This window comes from Vicugna pacos, chromosome 33 (genome assembly GCF_048564905.1).
Source record: "Vicugna pacos chromosome 33, VicPac4, whole genome shotgun sequence".
In the NCBI taxonomy this organism is placed as follows: Eukaryota; Metazoa; Chordata; class Mammalia; order Artiodactyla; family Camelidae; genus Vicugna; species Vicugna pacos.
The window spans coordinates 9,779,865-9,797,899 of record NC_133019.1 but is presented as its reverse complement, the minus strand read 5'-3'; the positions used below and the strand labels follow the sequence as shown (position 1 = coordinate 9,797,899).

Genomic DNA, 18,035 nt, shown 5'->3' with positions numbered 1-18,035 from the left:
TTTTGAGCATAGCCCAGTATTACTGTCAATACTTTTAGTTTTGTGGTTAATATTGCAAACATTATTGCCTGATAATTTAATCAGAATTTTATCACGATTTCCAGAGGTGGGCACAAAGCCTCGTACAAAATCTTTGTGTGCATACACACACACACACACACACGTGTGCGTGCGCGCTAGTTCTCAAGCCTCACCCTCTCCAAGTATGCTTTTCACACAGGACCCAGGGTGAGGGCCATGTGGGTTTGGATCCTTAACATAATGCGGGAACTTGGACTGTTTGTAACCCAAGCTCATGATGCAGTAACTAAATGGTTTAATTAAGCTTATCACTGCTACCCGAGCCAGGCGCCTCTGTGGATTAATGGAGCTAATTCTGTATCTTCTCTAAGAAGCACCATCAGGGAATGTGATTCTACTCCGAGGGCCAAGCGTTGGCCTCTACACTCCCCTCCAGACCCTGGCTGGGGTGTTTGTGTGTCTCCCAGGGTGGTCTCGGGGAAGCCTCCGATGGGTTAATCCCTCCTGCCTGCACAGCCTTCCCCCAGTGCTTGTCTGTTGAGTCCCCTGGAAACCTTCCGCAGCCTCCCCCTTCCTCCTCCCGTCTCCGTCTCCTGCCACCCCCTGCCAGGCACTTTTAATTTGCTTGGAATAATTGAGTCTGTCTTCTTTGTGTACCTCATTTTCTCCTTGCTTTTATTTATCACCTTTAAACCTGTCCTTGATAGAAGCGGGCCCCGGTGTCTGCGGGGAGAAGGGGGAGTTGGGTACGTGTCGTGGGCCACTGTGTGGCAGGCAGATGTGCGACTCCCGTGGCACCAGGATCCACAGGTCCTGCTTCCCCCTTCTCCCTGAAGCACTGGTGGCCTTATGGCTAGGACCCCCATGTCTAGAAGGCACCTGGCATACAGGAGAGTGATGAGTAGCTGGTGAAGAAAACGGTGAATGAATGAATGAGATGAGCCCTGTCTTTCTCCAACTCTGTTTGGTGAATGCCCTCCCCTGCCCCTCACGCCCACCCATCACTCACCGTAAGACTCCAAACCTGTTTCCCCTGTCAAGCCTTCCCTGGTTGCCATAAGAAATCATCTGGTCCCAAATTCTCATTTCGTAAAAGGGAAACGGACCCCCAAGAATCACCTTTCCAGGTTTGCCTGGCAGCAGACCTAGGGCAAGAACTTGAGTCTTGGAACACTTCTGGAGCTCCCTGTTTCTCTCTCCTGGGCGCTTTGTCATTTATTTTCTATTTTGTATTAACTGTGACTTCCCCCTACTGTGTAATGAGCTGCTGGGGGGTTGGTATCACGGGCTGTTCTTTGAGATGCCCCACAGTGGATGCCACAGTGCCCGCCCCCCAGTATGGACCCCTCTCTTAATACTCATCAATGCTTATGATGGTGATGGTAATATCTTGCATCTGGGAATTTCAGTAGCTCATAGATATCCTCTAGCTCTTCACATAAAAAAAAGGTAGCGTTCCTACTGAAGCAACCAGACAGAGTCATCCAGGGTCCTTTGGGAGCCAGAAAGGCTGGATTAACGGCAGCCTTCCATCTGCCTAGGCCGGCGACAGAAGCCTGCCTTTTCCCCCAGTGCCTCTTACAAAGCATCCCTGTGTTTCTCAGGAAAATGTGAATGCCCCCTCACCAAGTGCTTGAGCAGTTCACACCCCCCTGGTGTGTGTCGGGTGGGGAATTGAGACCAAAAGAGCTTGAGGACTTATTCCAACCACCTTGTATATGGTGTTGACCACCCGTCACCTGGATTGCAAATTTGGTGGATTCCTATTTCCAAATCACTTGCCTTGACTCTGTGGTTATTTTCAAGTTTTGAAGCCACCATCTCCTCCTTTGTCTACTGCCCTCTGAGGAGTGGAAATTGGCCTTGGACTGAGGTGGGTTATTTAAGCAGGAATGAGAGAGCTCCGTGGGTTTGAGATTTTGTAGGCAGAGTCACATCTGTGCTTGGCCCCCTAATACTTTTTTTGCCCCAGGAAAGTTCTGCCAACAACACCCCCCACCCCATCACAGTCTTCTGCAAATTTGATATGCTGGGAAAGACAGACCTCTCCAGAACTCCAGAGGGGCTGACCTCTGGACACTGATGGAAGCCTCCTCCCCTCTCCTGTGGCCCAAGTGGGCTTGATGACGTGGGGGAGTGGATGGGCAGTGGGGCCAGAGGGCCTCTATGTGCCCAGCTCACACACGGTGATGAGGGGCTGCAGAGAAGCCGACAGCTCTGCCACTGTCCCAGTGCCACCCCACATCGCGGAAACCGTGCCGCTGCTTCAGTCAGAGCAATCCGCAGAGCTTTCCAGGCAGACTGAAAGGGTGCATATCAGAGCAGAGGAACTCCCCAGAAGGGGCCAGACCCAGAGAATCGCGGGCTTAGCCAAGCACAGCTAACACAGCCTCAGAGAGGAGAAGGCGCAGGAAATGGAACTGCCCCGCCACCGCCGGGTGGAAGGGCGTCCTCACTAAGGCGGCCTTGGCGTGACTCCACGCGAGGACTGATGGGCTCCAGAGGGATGGCGAGAAGTTTCAGAATCATTTTAAAATTCACTTTTATTAATTTTTGTGCTGAGAGATGAGAAAGAGAAATCAATCTGGCCGTGGGTCCCAAGGTTAGGGTTGTTAATGTGCTTTCTTGGCGGTGCTGGGGAAGTAGGGGGAGGCAAGAGTCCTGGCAGAGCATCCCATGGTGCTGGCACTGGACGGAGCCTCAGGGTCCTTGTGTGGCCTCCTCATTTTACAGGCAAGGAAACTGAGGCAGAGAGGGGCAGTGACTTGCTGGAGTTTCCGCAGCTACTTTGCACAGAGTTGAGACCAGGACACAAGTCTCTTGACCCCCAGGTTGTTACCAGTCCGTGAAAAGTGGGGGAGAGTGAGCTTCTGAGCACAGAGGGGGAGGCTCTTTGTTCCTCCTGGTGGTTCAGGCACAGCAGTCATGGAAAAGATGTTTCTTGATTTGGAAAAAGAACAGTTGTCGAGACATGTGGTCTTGGTACATGCTGACCCTTCTGTAATTGCAAAAAGGGATCTTCAGATTAGAAATCTCTCTTTTGTTCTTTTTTTTAATTTACTTTTCAATTGAAGTAACATTGGTTTATAACATTATATAAATGTCATGCGTACCACATTCTGATTTGACTTCTGCGTTCACTGCAGCGTGCTCTCCACCAGAAGTCGAGTTTCCATCCATCACCATACAGCTGGCCTCTTTACCCCTTCATCCCTCCCCTGCCCCTCTTCACCTCTGGTAACCACCAGTCTGCTCTATCTATGTTTTCGTTTAGTTTAGTTTAGTTAGTTATTTAGTATTCCACATGTGAGTGAAATCATATGGCGTTTATCTTCCTTCTTCATTGGACTTACATCACTTAGCGTAATACCCTCAGGGTCCATCGGTGTTGTTGCAAATGGCAGGACAGAGTTCATCTTTTTTTTGTGGCTACTTAGTCCATTATGTATGTAATGGACCTGCTCCCCCCGCCTCACTGGTAACCCCTAGTTTGTTCTCTGTGTCTCTAAATCTACTTCTTTTTTTGGTTATATTCACTAGTTTGTTGTATTTTTTAGATTCTGCATATATGTGAAATCATGCAGTATTTTTCTGTCTCTGACTTGTTTCGTTTAGCAAAATGCCTTCCAAGTCCATTCATGTTGCTGCAAATGGCAAATTTTCATTCTTTTTTTATGGTTGAGTGGTATTCCATTGTGTGCATATATGTACATATACTACATTTTCTTTATCCATTTATTTATCAGTGGACACTTAGGTTATTTCCATATCTTGGCTATTGTAAATGTTGCTGCTATGGACATAGGACTATTTTTTGGAATAAAATATCCAGAAATGGAATAGTTGGATCATATGGTATTCTTAATTTTTGAGGAATCTCCATATGATTTTCCATAGTGGCTACACCACTTTCCATGCCCACCAGTAATATATTTGAGGGTTCCCTTTTCTCCGCATCCTCTCAACATTTGTTATTTCTTGCCGTTTTGATAATAGCCGTTCTAATGGTGTGAGGTGACATTTCATTGTGGTTTTGATTTGTAATTCCCTAATAATTAGTGATGCTGAGCGTCTTTTCATGTGCCTGTTGGCCATCTGTATGTCTTTGGGAAAATGTTTCTTCAGGTATCCTGTCTATTTTCAATTGAGTTGCTTGCTTTTTTGTTGTTGAGTTGTGTGAGTTCTTCATATACTTTGATTATTAACCCCTTGTTGGATTTATGATGCAAATAAATACCTTCTCCTGTTCAGTAGGTTGTCTTTTTGTTTTATTGCTGGTTTCCTTTGCTGGGCAGGAGCTTTTTGGTTTAATGTAGTGCCATTTGCTTATTTTTATTCTTGTTTCCCTTGCCTGAGGAGACATAGCTAAAAAGATACTGCTAACATTGATGTCAAAGAGTGTACCGCTGATGTTTTCTTCTACTAGTTTTATGGTTTCAAGTCTTACCTTCAAGTCTTTAACCCATTTTGAGTTAATTTTTGTGTATGGTATAAGATAGTGGTCTAGTTTCATCCTTTTGCATATGGTTGTCCAGTTTCCCCAGTACCATGTATTGAAGAGACTTTCCTTTTTCCATTGAATATTCTCAGCTCCTCTGTTGTAAATTAAGTGACCATATATGCATAAGTTTATTTCTAGGTTCTCTGTTATGTTCCATTGATCTGTGTGTCTCTTTTTCTGCCAATACCATGCTGTTTTGATTACTCTAGCCTTGTAGTATAATTTGAAATCTGGGAGAGTGGTACCTCCAGCTTTGTTCTTGGCTGCTCAGGGTCTTTTGTGTTTCCATACACATTGTAGGATTTTTCTTTGTTCTATTTTTGTGAAAAATGTCATAAGACTTTGATAGGGATTGCATTAAATCTGTAAATTACTTCAGGAACTATGGACAGTTTAACAATGTTAATTCTTTCAATTCATGAGCGTGGAATATCTTTCCATTTCTTTACGTCTTCTTTAATTTCTTTCAACAACGTCTTATCGTTGTTAGCGTGCATGTCTTTCACCTCCTTGGTTAAATCTATTCCTAGGTATTTTATTTTACCCCCTCATCCAGAGCATAAGCTCCTCAAAGTGAGGTGCTCCAGGTACCATTTTATTAAAATAATATAATAACTTATTGATAAGCTATTTTGTACTGAATACTTAAGATAAATTATTCTGTGTAATCTTTACCAAGTCAAGAAGTAGGCATTGTTACCCTCATCACAGATGAAGAAATGGAAATTCAGACAAATTAAATGATTTGCTCAGAGTCATGCAGACAAATTAAGTTATTTGCTCAGAGTCAGAGGCTAATGGTTGTGTCAGGATTTAAACCCGGATTTTTAGGACTCAGAGAAATACACGGGCAGTCAAGGCATTTGCAGCATACGAGTTAAACAGAGAGGTGTCCTTGCAGTGTACCTGTGTTGGATTTTCCCTGTGTGCAGAGGAGGAAGGATGGGAAGGCTCCAGCGTGAGTCTCGAGAATCTCAGTGGAAGAGGCTGGTGCCGTTTCACCTTGGCGGGGCCCCCAGGCTTTGCTCACCACCCAGGGCCCCTACTCGAGTGCAGTTAACCAGCTCTCCGTGCAAGCTGGGAACTCGTGCCTGGCAGGAGGGAGCAGCGCCTACCAGTGGCTACCGGTAGGGGTAGGAAGCCCATGCAAGGAGGCCAGTGAGCAGAGGGCAGAGGACCAGGTAGGGGGTGCTGCAGTGCTACTGCAATTTAAAAAGAGTGGGGGAAAAAAAAGGAAGAAAGAAAGAAGAAAAAAAAACCCATGGTGGTTCTTGGCTCTGAATCCCAGTTTGCATCTCATCTGGGAGTCATTTGCATACGAAGTCCTATCCGTAGCTTTATGAAATAAAATAAATAAAATGAATGGGTTGGTGAAGCTGCCAAGCCGACTTCCAAAGCCTGTGCTCTGAAGGGGAAGTTATTGCTTTGCTGAGTTCCTCCTGGAGTCCCCGGGAGCCCTCCCTGCCAGGCTCTGGGTGGGATGGGTTTGGGTAGGGGAAGGGAAGGTTTCCAATCAAAGCTCCAGAGGAAGCAGGCAGGTCAGGTACAGTTAGGCAACCGCCTGGACTCAATGGAAGCAGCCCGTGTGTTCCGCCAGAACACCATTCTGCAGGTTTCTCCCGGCTTTTCTAAAAGCTCCGCCCCCTCCCTCCCCATCTCTACCAGACTTCAGGGCTGGGCTCTACTCTCCCTGTTGAGTCAGCAAGAGAGCCTTTGGGAAGCTTGTCACAAGAAAGGTCCCTGAGTTTGTCTCGGAGACTGATGTGAGTTGTCAGGATTGGGGCCTTGGAATCTGACGTCCAGCCTGCTGCTGGCGGCAGGTGGGAAGTCACCCTTTGAGGACCCCTGCTCCAAGGTGTCGGGGTGGGAGCTGATGAGATGCCAGGTGGCCCCTGCGAGGTGACAGCGTTATCTCCCCAGGGCAGCTGCATGGCCCTCACCCTGAGGTCTTCCCACAACCAGTGCGGAAAAGATGGCCAACTTCCTGTGACAGATGAGGAAAAGATCCTCCAACTGGCCAAGATCTGCCCAAGGTCCCTCAGCCAGGAAGCAGGAGAGTTTGATTTAAAATCCTCTGTGTTTTAGTGAGATAAGGTCCTTGAGAATGAAGCAACAACCCTACTGGTGGAGCTTCGTGGTAATTAGTGGACAGCAGAGGGTGTAACCTTGCACGGGGATCATCCTTAGTTAGCCCCCTCCCACGTTATCTGACACTCAGTCCAGAGGGGAAGGGCCACGTCCGGAGTCACGCAGCCTGCCAGGGTGGGGCCAGTCCACAACCTGAGAGTTGTTGCAAAGGACAAAGTAATCCAAGCTTGGGTGGGAACTGGGGAGATCTACTCCTTTCCTGAGCCCAGTGGATCTTCTTAAAATCACGAATAGTTCAGCAAAGTTGGCCTTTGAATGACCCCTAAAGTTCATCAGTTTAAATTTGTTTTTTCCATTTAAAGTTTTCCCACTTTGGTTAATTAATAATGCCTTCTGACCCTCTCTGTGGCAGTCGAGGGTGGGAGGCAGGGAGCACACAGCCTTGCTGAGGGACCTAGCCTACACCCAGCCTGTTCGCCAAGTCCAGAGTTCTCTTTGCCCGTCTGGCTTCTCCTTTGTTCTGTTCTCCAGTCCCAAAAGGGAGAGTAAGAGCCACCAGTTGTCACTGTTTGCACAGCCAAGTCACAAAACATGGTAATGACCAATGACGCACAGCAGGCTTCTAAGCCCCTTCACCCTCCTCTCCACCGTGAGGTCAGAGGAGGTCCTGCCCAATCCTGCATTGCAGGCAGGGGAGCTGCGGGCCTGGGCTGGAGGATGCCCTTGAGGTGCTGCCTCCCCAGTCCTTCCCCACCTCACTCTGCATCTTGCAGCCTCCAGGGAAGTCATCCTGAGCGCACGGGGTGCTCAGCCCAGGGGAGGGGTGTACTTGTACTCGAGGTGTCACCGCTCATCCCACCATGTCTTTGGCAGGGCAGAGGCTGAGCACTGGATGGGTGATTTGGAGAAGACAGGAAAGCTGGCTTTGCCCAGCTTTCCCCAAAGCAGAACAGCAGTGTTTCAGCTGAGCCCTGTTCTGCATCCAGCCAGTTTAGGTGAATCTGAGGAATCTGAGGGGATTCTCGGGAGCAGAGGTGGATCCCATACCCTGGGCAGCAGTTGAGCAATCAGACAACGGTGGTGTGTGTGTGTGTGTGTGCGTGTGTGTGTGCGTGCGCATGTGCACATGGGGGATAGGGGTGCTCGGGAAAGGGAGAAGTACCCAGATCATGAATACTGGAGTCCAACCATTTGCACCGTTGTAATTCACTAACTGCAATCTCAGACAAGCCATTCAATTTCAATGGCCCTCATTCCCTCTTCTATGAAATAGGGACCATACCTACCCATCCTAACCAGTTGTGGTGAGACGAAAATAGGTAAGCGATGCCCCTGCAGACGTCTAGAGGCTGTTACCCTGATGATGGTGAATTTGAATGAGAGGCCACTTACCTTATTTTCATTTTTGACTGAACAGTCCCCTTTTTTAATTCCACAGGTATTTGTGAGTAGTTACCCTGTGTCCAGCCCTATTTCAGGTGCACTGGGGGATTCGATCGGTTAAGATCCAACTCAGACCCTTGTTTTCCGAAGTTAGAGGCTTGAGAGCAGATGTCAGAAAAGTGAAGACATCTGAATCTGCTTTTTTAGTCTGTTGGTCTTGTTATCTTAAACAGCTTTGTTAGCATATAATCCACATACCAGATAATTCACCCATTTAACGTATATAATTCCATGGGTTTTAGTGTATTCCGAGTTGTAAAACTATTAACCGTTATCACTTTAAGAATATTTTTTCATCACCTGTACCCATTAGCTCTCACTCCTCCATCCCTTCACCCCTCCCTGCCCCCGGCATCCACTTTGTGTTTCTGTGGATTTACCTGTTCCGTATATTTCATATGATGGTATTTTACAATAGGTGGCTTCTCGCGCCTGGCTTCTTTCACGTAGCGTAATGTTTTCAAGGTTCATCCATGTTGTGGCACATTTCAGTACTTCATTCCCTTTTACGGCTGAATAATATTCCATCGTATGGATATACCACATTTTATTTATCCACTCATCAGGTAATGGACATTGGAGTTTTCTCCACTTTTTGACCATTATGAATAATGCTGCTCTGAGCATTAGTGTACAAGTTTTTTGGACGTATGCTTTCATTTCTCTTGGGTGTACACCTAGGAGTAGAATTTCTTGGTTATACAGTCATTCCACATTTAACTTTTTGGAGAACTGCCTAACTGTTTTCTAAGGGGGCTATACCATTTTACATTCCCACCAGCAGTGTATTTCTCCACATCCTCTCTCGTGTGGTTTCGATTTGCATTTCCCTAATGGCTAATGATGTTGAGCATCTTATCCATTTGTAGATCTAGTTTGGAGAAATATCTATTCAGATCTTTCACCCATTTCTAATTGGATTATTTGTCTTAGTTATCGAGTCATAAGAATTCTCTGTATATTCTTTATGATCTGCCAATATTTTCTCTTGTTGTGTGGGTTGCCATTTCACTCTCTCGATGATGTCCTTTGAAGCAAGATATCTGAGTCTGAACTGTGGGGAAAATGTCAGTGCTAATTACACTGAAACCGCATTAATCTGGGCTCTGGTCATTTGGAACTGAATCGGTCAGGGTAGAGGTTCAAAGTCCATCCATTCAGCACACAGTTTCTGAGAGTGTCTGTAGTCGGGGGCTGTGTGCAAGGCCCTGGAGGCAGAGGGCTGATTTGGGCAGAGCCTGCCTTTGTGGCCCACAGGCTGCAGTGAGGAGAATGCAAATGCATCACGCAGCCAATGGGCTGAGCACTGATGGCAGAGCCCCGGGGAAGGAAGAGCCAACTTTGCTATTAAAAAAGGGTTTACTAAGCAAATGAGCAGTGAAAACTACTTAGGAGAATAAAGTACATTTGAAGGCCCCTCGGGCCCCTGATGGCTTTCATTTCTATGTGAAGAGAGATTTCGGGGGCCTTGGCCACTCACCCTGGGAAGACTCTGGCTTGAGTCCTTCTGCTGCTCCCTTGGGGACTCAGGACATTTCATCATCTTTAAGCCTCACGGGAACCTGATGCATGAACTGTTACTGTTGCCGTTTGCAGACGAAGAAGCTGTAACTTGGGGAGGCGAAGTGATCGGCCCCAGGTGATGATCGTTAGTTGCTGGGATTGCGATTAGGACAGGGGTGAGCTCCCTCGGGCATCGCGGAGCTCTGTTCTGTGTGCTGACCCCAGCACTGTAAGCTTGGTGTCCTCGCTGAGATGGGAATGATGCTTCCACTCCGGGATGGTCAAGGGCTTGTCACCTGCTCCACCCAAGACCAACGTGTGGCATTGCTCTTGCAATGCTGGGCTCTCCAGGCCACGCCAACCCAAGGCATAATCGTTCAAAGATATATTTTCATTCATCAAACACTTGTTGTGTACCTACTCTATATATTAGGCCCCCATCTCTAGCCAAATGGCTGGGACCCTATGCCCCAGTGTGTCCTCAGACCCTCTGTGGGTCCCAGTGGCTCCAGGCCCATCTCTGACTCCCGGCCCTCAAATCCTCTTTGGTGTCCTGATGTGGATAAAATGTTCCCCATCCCCTCTGTGTACCCTCTGCCGCCCAGGGAAGGAAACAGGCCTGCTTTACATGCTCAGGATCCTAAAGAAAACCGCCTTTTCGCTTGTTCTTTGTTGCGCGCTCTCTAGGATTTGGCTCAAAGGGCAGTGTGGGCTCCAGGGCTCACAGTGGAAATCGTTTCTCTTCCTGCCAGTTCGTAAATTCTTAAACCAAATTCACCACTACTCCCTTCCCTCTCCTGCGGGTCCTCAGGCCCTCATGCAAATGGACCCCTGTGGCCCCACCCCCTGGATCTTCCAGACTTGCCACTGGTCTGCAGTGGGCACCCAGCTCAGATTCTGACCCCAAGACTTCTCCCCAAGAGGCAGGAAGCAATTTTCTTGGAGCAGCCGTCCAGGCCTCCCACGCCCTGAGGCCGGGAACAAGGCGAGGCGACCCCTGGCGGCTTCTCTGCAGGCTTTATGCAGCCTGGATAACTCAGCTCCTTCTCCTCCTCTGCCCACACTGCACCAGGCACCTGCAGCCTGACATCCCAGCCCGCGCTCAGCTCAGTTCCTGCCTGAGAACACAGTTCAGTGGAGCTGACTTTTCTGCTCTTGACGGAGGTGCAGGATTCCACCCTTGAGTGAACCGAGTAGGCTTGTCAGCTCGATGGCCCGTGAGGGTCTTGTCTCGTCGATGGCAGAGCCGCAGCGACAAGTGGGGCTGCCTCCTCTCCCAGCAGGGCAGTGGCTCCGAGAGTGGACCCGAGAGACATCCTTGGCCATCACGGCCACCAACCCTGCAGAGATACCAACAGACTCCCTGAAGGCGGCGCTTGGGAGGCAGACTGGAGAGGGCCACCAGCAGGGCGGGTTTTGTCTGCTGGACACCATACCTGTCTTGAGGCTTCATGGAAGGGGGTGTGGCCTCCTGGAAGGAGCATGGGCCTTTTTCCCAAGTCCCAGCTTTACCTCTGTCTGGCTGTGTATGTGGGCAAATCCTCTGACTCCTCTGAGCCTCAGGTACCTTACGATAATAGCCGTACCTGTGTCACAGAAAGTCCCGGAGGCAAAACAAAATCCCAAGGATGGGGTGGGACCAGGGAGGCCTCAGTAACTCTTTGTCTCTTTTTCTGGAGACTCTGTTCACCTCCAGAGCTGTGACAGGGAGAAGAGCTCCTGGGTCAGGGGCAAGCAACGAAACCTCTATCTCCCGGCCCTCCCTGTTTTATTTTTGGGGTTCCAAAATAAGACTTGGGCTCCAGACAGGAGGGGAGCTACATTTAAATACTCATTTCCCTCTCGGGCTTGGAGCCACCAGTCCTCCCCACTCTAGTCATCAGGGGGCTGCTACCAAGTCTCACTTGTCTGTGGAGGAGAGCGTGGGTGGGGGAAGACGTGGAGGCCGTGGGATTCCTTCCCTCTGGACTTCTGGGGACGGGGTTCCTCCACTCCTCCCCTGCACTCGTGTTCAGAAAACAAGAAGGGAAACTGCAGCCCTGGGCACCCCCACTGGCACTGTCGTTGGCAGGACCTTAATGCAAGACTTTGGGAATTCTTTACAGTTTATGGAATTGATGGCACGGAGACTAATATCATAGCCAGCGGAGGGGGACAGTGCAGAATTTTGGCCCCCGCTGCACCAGAGGAATTATCTCCATGGCCTGCAATTCAAGGTTTGGGAGTAGTTTTAGCTCCCAGCTCAGGAGTAAAGGTTGGGCCAGTCAGGGACTGCACCTGGCCTCCAGGGAACCATCTGTTCTGCTCACTGCTGCAATGCCTTAAGGCTCAAGCAACATGGTCTCATAGCGCCCGGGAGCAAGGGCGGCACATCGCCCAGTGCAGTAGGACAGACGGTGGGTGCCAGACCTCCCCTTTCACCCCGCCCCACCTTTGGCTGCTGCCTCGTGTCCCCATCCTGAGGACCACGGGGGTCCCTGGGCCTGATATCTGTGCTTTAGCAACTGATTGCTTTATGTTGGAGACTTCTGGGGACCTCTTAATGCTTTGCCTCTGCATTTGTCTTTTCCCAAAGGCTTTCAGCCAGCATTTCAACTTAAAATATATATATATACATATATATACAAAAAAAATCCGGAGTCCAGTAAGGTATTACTGGTTTAGAGAAAGGCCGGGGGAGGAGTGGGGAGGGGATAGCTCGCTGAACTCTGTAGAGTGTGTGCTTAGCATGCATGAAGTCCTGGGTTCAATCCCCAGTACCTCCATTAAATAAATAAGTAAATTCAACTTAATTGCCGCCCCCCGCAAAAATCTGGAGAAAAGGGGGCCATTGTCAAATAAGCTTGGGAAATGCTGCATGTTACACTCCCCTCTTAACCAACACACAGTCAGGGCCTCAGCATTGCCCAGCACTGTAACCAAGTCTCTGAAAAACCCTGTAGGAAAGGCAGCTGCCTAGCTCTGTTGCTCAGAATTATTTAAACATCAGACCTGGAACACTTAGTCGTCAGATTCCCATCTAAAATGTAGTCCAAAATATAGTCCACACAGGACACTGGAGTGAAACATTGCAGAGAAAAAGGAGGCCAGCTAAAACTAATCATCAGGTGTTAACTGGTCCACCGTGGGAGTAAATAAACGGAGATGCCTTGGTGTCTTACCTAATAGCCACGGGGACGCTGGTATCCCACTAAACGTAAGCTGGGAAGCACTGCTCTTTATGCAATTTCATCAGCACCTAGTTGCTGGTGCTGTGGTAAGCACTTGGGACACGGTGGAGAACAAAATAAATGGTTGGTTTTGACTGTAATGGAGCCAGAAGACTAGCAAGTAAGGTGAGATAAACACTTAATTATAGATATGTGATGTGTTACAAAAGGGTGAGTCCAGGGCACTGTGGATGGGGATGGCGTCTGACATAGGGACATCACCTAGTCTAGGAGGTCACAGATGGCCTTCCCGGGACATTGCTAATCATTGTGAATCTTGAAAGATGAGTAGACGGTTGCTGGGCAAGGGATGGGGAGAGGAGAGCTCTCTGGGCAGAGAGGACAGTGTGTGTTAATGGCCAGAGCTGAGAGATGCTTTTGGCTGCAGGTAACAGAAAAGCAAGCCAAAGCAACTTAATCGATAAGAAAATGAATTGGCTTCCGCACCGGGAAGTCTGGAAGTTGTTTCCAGTGTCTCAGTGACGGCAGCAGAGACGTGGGTTCTGCCCACCTGCCCACCCCAGTGTCCACGGTGTCAGATTTATCCTGAGATTGGTCCCCCCTTATACTGTGGGCTATTAATAGTAAGTTTTTTCAAGTCTTGCAGGAGAATGAGACGCATACAGAGTCCTCTCCCTGCAGGCCTCAGTGGGCCAGGTAGGAGCACAGAATCACCTTGAACCAACCTCTGTCGCAGGGGAATGCCTGGCTCTCACCGGCTTAGTCTTTTTATGTAAAGAGCCAGATAGTAAATATTTTAGGTATAACTGTGGGCCCTATGGTCTGTGTTACAACCTCATTTGTAGCACAAAAGCAGTCACAGACAAGACACAGGTTAATCAACATGGCTGTGTTCCAATAAAATTTTATTTATGGATGTTAATGTTTGAATTTCATATAATTTTCACATGTCACAAAATATTCTTCTTTTGATTTTTTTCCCAACCATTTAAATGTGCCAAAACCATTCTTAGCTTGTGGACCATACCAGAAAAACCCATACACACACACAGAAGAAGGTGGCAGGTTAGATTTGGCCCATGGGCCATAGAATGCTGACCCCCACTGCTTTAGACTGATCAGAACTCATTCCTGGAGCAGGGTCCAGCCCTATGCCACATCACTGTCACACAGTGAGGTGGGGTGGGAATGAATGGGGAGTCTGCCTCAGTGTCCTGCACTGAGAACCTTGTGGTTTTGAGAATCTACGGGAAGTCCAGTGGCTGAACTGTGGACAGTGAGTGTCTCAGCATCTTTGTGATGCTTCATGGTTCACAAAGCCTCCACCAGCCCCTCGTGGACGGCTCTTCTCTTCTCCCTGCCTGGGTACCGCCTTGATGCCCTACTAGCTTAACCAGTACACCAGCTAAAGAATTAATCCTGGAAAATTGTGGCGATGGGCCAAAGACTCTCCCTCTCACTTCCAGGTAACACCAAAACCGGTGCATGTCAACAGGGTCTTCCTGAAGACAGGGCCCCACTTTTGTTGCTAGACCCAGTGGAGTGCCTGCAATTAGTCAGGAAGTAGTCGTTGAAACACTCACCAGGTTTGCAGCCCCCATGGGTGCAGTAGGGGAAGCGGGAGGAGTTGAGTGATTCTCCTTTATGGCAAAGGCGTGGTGTAAAAAATAAACACCCACAAATCTTTCCGTGGACTGCGGCGCGGAGCCGTCTGGGTGACAGTGGCATGATAAAGTGACCTCCACTCCCAGCATCTGTTTATGCCACACAGTGAAAGTTAATGAGGGCTGACCCTCAGTAAACCGGGAAGTCAACCAAAGTTCAGCTTCTGGCTCCAGCCATCTGAAGACGAGTCCCCTCTTTCAGTGGCAAACTCTTTTCTGTTCCCCTCCGTGGACCGGGCTGTGTCTCCTCTCTGACCTTGCTCCGTCCTTTGTAATCAACAGGGATCTATCATTGGCCAGTCCTGCTGAAGACTGACGAAGTGTACTTTCTTTTGAATGAATTTCAGGGTAGTGTCTTTTTTTTCTCACACTGTATATGCACTTTGGCGTTTTATACTTAATTTTGTATTTTATGCAATGAGACTTTGTCTCTGGCGCAGATAATTTCAGGCCAAAGCAAATGTGATAGGGATTGGTTTGGAGCTGGGAGAGAAAGAGAACAGAAATTGGAGCAGTATTAAATAATGTTTGGGTTTCACTTTACGGTCCATAGAAAACACACACACACATACACAGTAAGGCTGAGATAGTGCCATCACCATTATACCCATTTCATGGGTGAAGAAACTGAGGCTCAGAGAGACTAGCTGACCCAGAGTTGCTCCATAGCCAGTATTGGTGGGACACAGAGTTGAAACTAGAAGTTCAGACTGTGTCAAAATGTATGTTCTTTTCACTGAGCTATGCTGCCCTCCTCCTGCCCCCCCCAGCCCCTGGACATCCTCACTTGTCTCTAGTCCTGCTCATCAAGGCAGCATGAAGATAAATCTACTTAGGAAACTTGACAACAAACTAATTCATCTTGATGATTCCAAGGCTGATTGGTCTATAACTATTGAAGCTTCTTTCTTTCTTTTTTTTAGCTCCTGGGGGTAGGGATGATAACTATGGTGAGTATTGTGTCATCATTGGCTTCTGTTCATTCATTTATTTAATCAGGACTTGTTGAGCACCTGCCACATGCTAGGCTCTGCACTAGGCAGTGCAGATCCCAAGGGGAGAGCCCTATTCCCCATCCTCTAGTAAGGAGACAGTTACCATGCAATGCTTAAGGGTCAGGATAGAATTAGGGCAGGAAACAGTGGCTCATGGGAGAGGGCATCCTACCCAGGCTCAGGAGGTCAAGAAAGGAGTTCATCCAGATGCTAGACTTGGTCAATAGGCCAGGATATGCAATTAAGAGATATATAGTCAAAGGAGAGAGTGTGTGTGTGTGTGTGTGTGTGTGCATGTTTTACATGGGACCAGGAAAAATGAGGACATATTATATTCTGGGGAGAAAGAAGGAGGGGAAGGTGGAGAGAAGGCATAGGAAGAGTGGGAGAGGGTGGGATCTAGAATATTGATTAAAGGATTGGCCTCACTCAGGTGAGAGGAGGGGGTCTCTTCCTCTAGGGCAGGAGGGAAAATGAGTCTAAATATTGATGCATTCATTCACTCATCTAGTCATATTAACTCCTTAAATATGTATCGAGTGCTGTGATGTACCAACGTTCATATGCAAGGTGATGAGGATGTAAAGTTGAAAATAATGAATTCAATACATATTTGCGGAGCAACTCTCTGCTGTGTACTTTCCTAACCATAATAGCAATATGTATGGAGGGTTTATCATGTGCTTGTTTTGTTTAAACATTCTTCTGTGTATTATTTCATTTAACCATTACACCAGCAGGTGCCAATGTTACCATTATTTTTAGATAGATCAACTAAGACACAGAGATTTGGTAACCTGCCCGATGTCCCATAGCTGATAAGTGGCAGACTAGCTTTGACCTGTGCTTTGAAGCCCATGCTTGTAACCACTGAGAATACTATTTCAAGAAGCTTGTCGGCCCAGCGGAAGTAGACAGCTGTGTAGACAAACAATTGAAATACAGCAGATTTCTATTTCTGACAGTATAGTTGACTAATAAAATTGAAAGCTCCTCTCTGAGAGAATACCAAGAAATGCTGGATAAAATATAATGGCAAAGCTTTTGAACACTAGCTGAGCAGGAAGGAAAGTAAGGAAAACCACCAGGGACCAAAAAATGAAGAGAAAGCTGAAGGCCAAAGTGGTGAGCAGGTGGAATGATGCTGTGGCAGCCTGGAGTGGGGGAGTGGGGAGGTGCCAGACTTGGGATTTGAAGAGTTTGGATTTCACTGCCCATAAAGAGATAGGAGGCAAGACCCTAGAACTGTAAGGCGGAGAGATGGAATCGAAAACCCCACATAAAGATGATGTCCTCAGTGAAACGGGGACCTATAAAATAACCAGCTCGTAGACACAGGGTGATAACTTGGACTCTGAGGAAGAGAAAAATAGTCTCCCTCAGACTTAATAACCATGGGGTGCCCTTAACGGGTCTGAGGTTTGAATTTATACTCCCTACTGGTCTAAGAATTACCAAGTGGAGACATCTGTATAAAAAGTAGTAACAGGCTGGTAATAATAAACAAAACTCCGCAAATGGACGAATCTTCAACTGTGCTTACAAAGGATTCTCACTGATAGAGGCTCAGAATGAGAGTCAGCAGATGCAACAGACATTAGGATTAGACTCTCAAGAAGCACAGCTTGGAAACATTGGGCTTAAACTACGCATTAGACCAGATGGGCTGAAACTACACATTAGACCAGATGGGCTTAAAAGACATATTAGAGAATTCTCCATCCAACAGCAGCGGAACACAGTGCACATGGAACGTTCTCCAAGACGGATCACGGGTTAGGGTACAAAACAAGTCCTAATAAATTTTAAAAGATTAAAGTCATATCAAGCATCTTTTTCACCGTGATAGTATGAACTAGAAATCAACTATAAGAAACAACTGGAAATTTCACAAATATGTGGAGCTGAAACAACATTCTATTGAACAACCAATGGCTATTGAACAACCAATGGGTCAAAGGAAAAATCAAAAGAGAAATTTTAAAAAATCTTGAGACAAATGAAAATGGAAATACAACATACCAAAACCTATGGGATGCAGCAAAAAATAGTTCTAAGAGGAAAGTCTGTTAAACACATACACTGAGAAAAAAGAAAGATCCAAAATAAACACCTAGTTTATACCTCTTGGAAATGGAGAAAGAAGAACAAATTCAACCCAAAGTTAACAGAAGGAAGGAAATAACAAAAATCAGAGCAGAAATAAATGAAATAGAGACTAAAACAGTAATAGAAAGTATTGATGAGATGTGGCCAAGGTGATGGAGTAGGAAGACCCTGAGCTCACCTCCTTCCACAGGCTCCCAAAATTACAACTATTTTCAGAGCAGCCATCTATGAGAAGACCTGAAGACTAGCAGAAAAGAAATAAAGAAAGAACCACACGAGATGGGTAGGAAGGGTGGAAACAGGCGGTAGTCCAGACCCACACTTCTGGAGGAGGTTACCCACAAAGCGGAGGGTGATCACAATTACAGAGGTTCTCTTTAAAGAGTCATGATCAACGAATTTATGGAGCCAAGGATACATGATGGGGAGAAGACAGTCTCTTTAATAAATCGTGTTGAGACAACTATAGCCATATGCCAAAAAAAAAAAAAAAAGGAAAAGAAACTGGACTCCTAGTTTACACCCACATAAAAATCAACTC

General features: G+C 47.3%; 1 protein-coding gene across 2 annotated transcripts in view; it reads left to right on the top strand.

Moving 5' to 3' along the window:
- Window positions 1–18,035, top strand: part of GRIK4 (glutamate ionotropic receptor kainate type subunit 4) — a 388,102-nt gene that overhangs the window by 184,113 nt on the left and 185,954 nt on the right. The window lies entirely within an intron of this gene.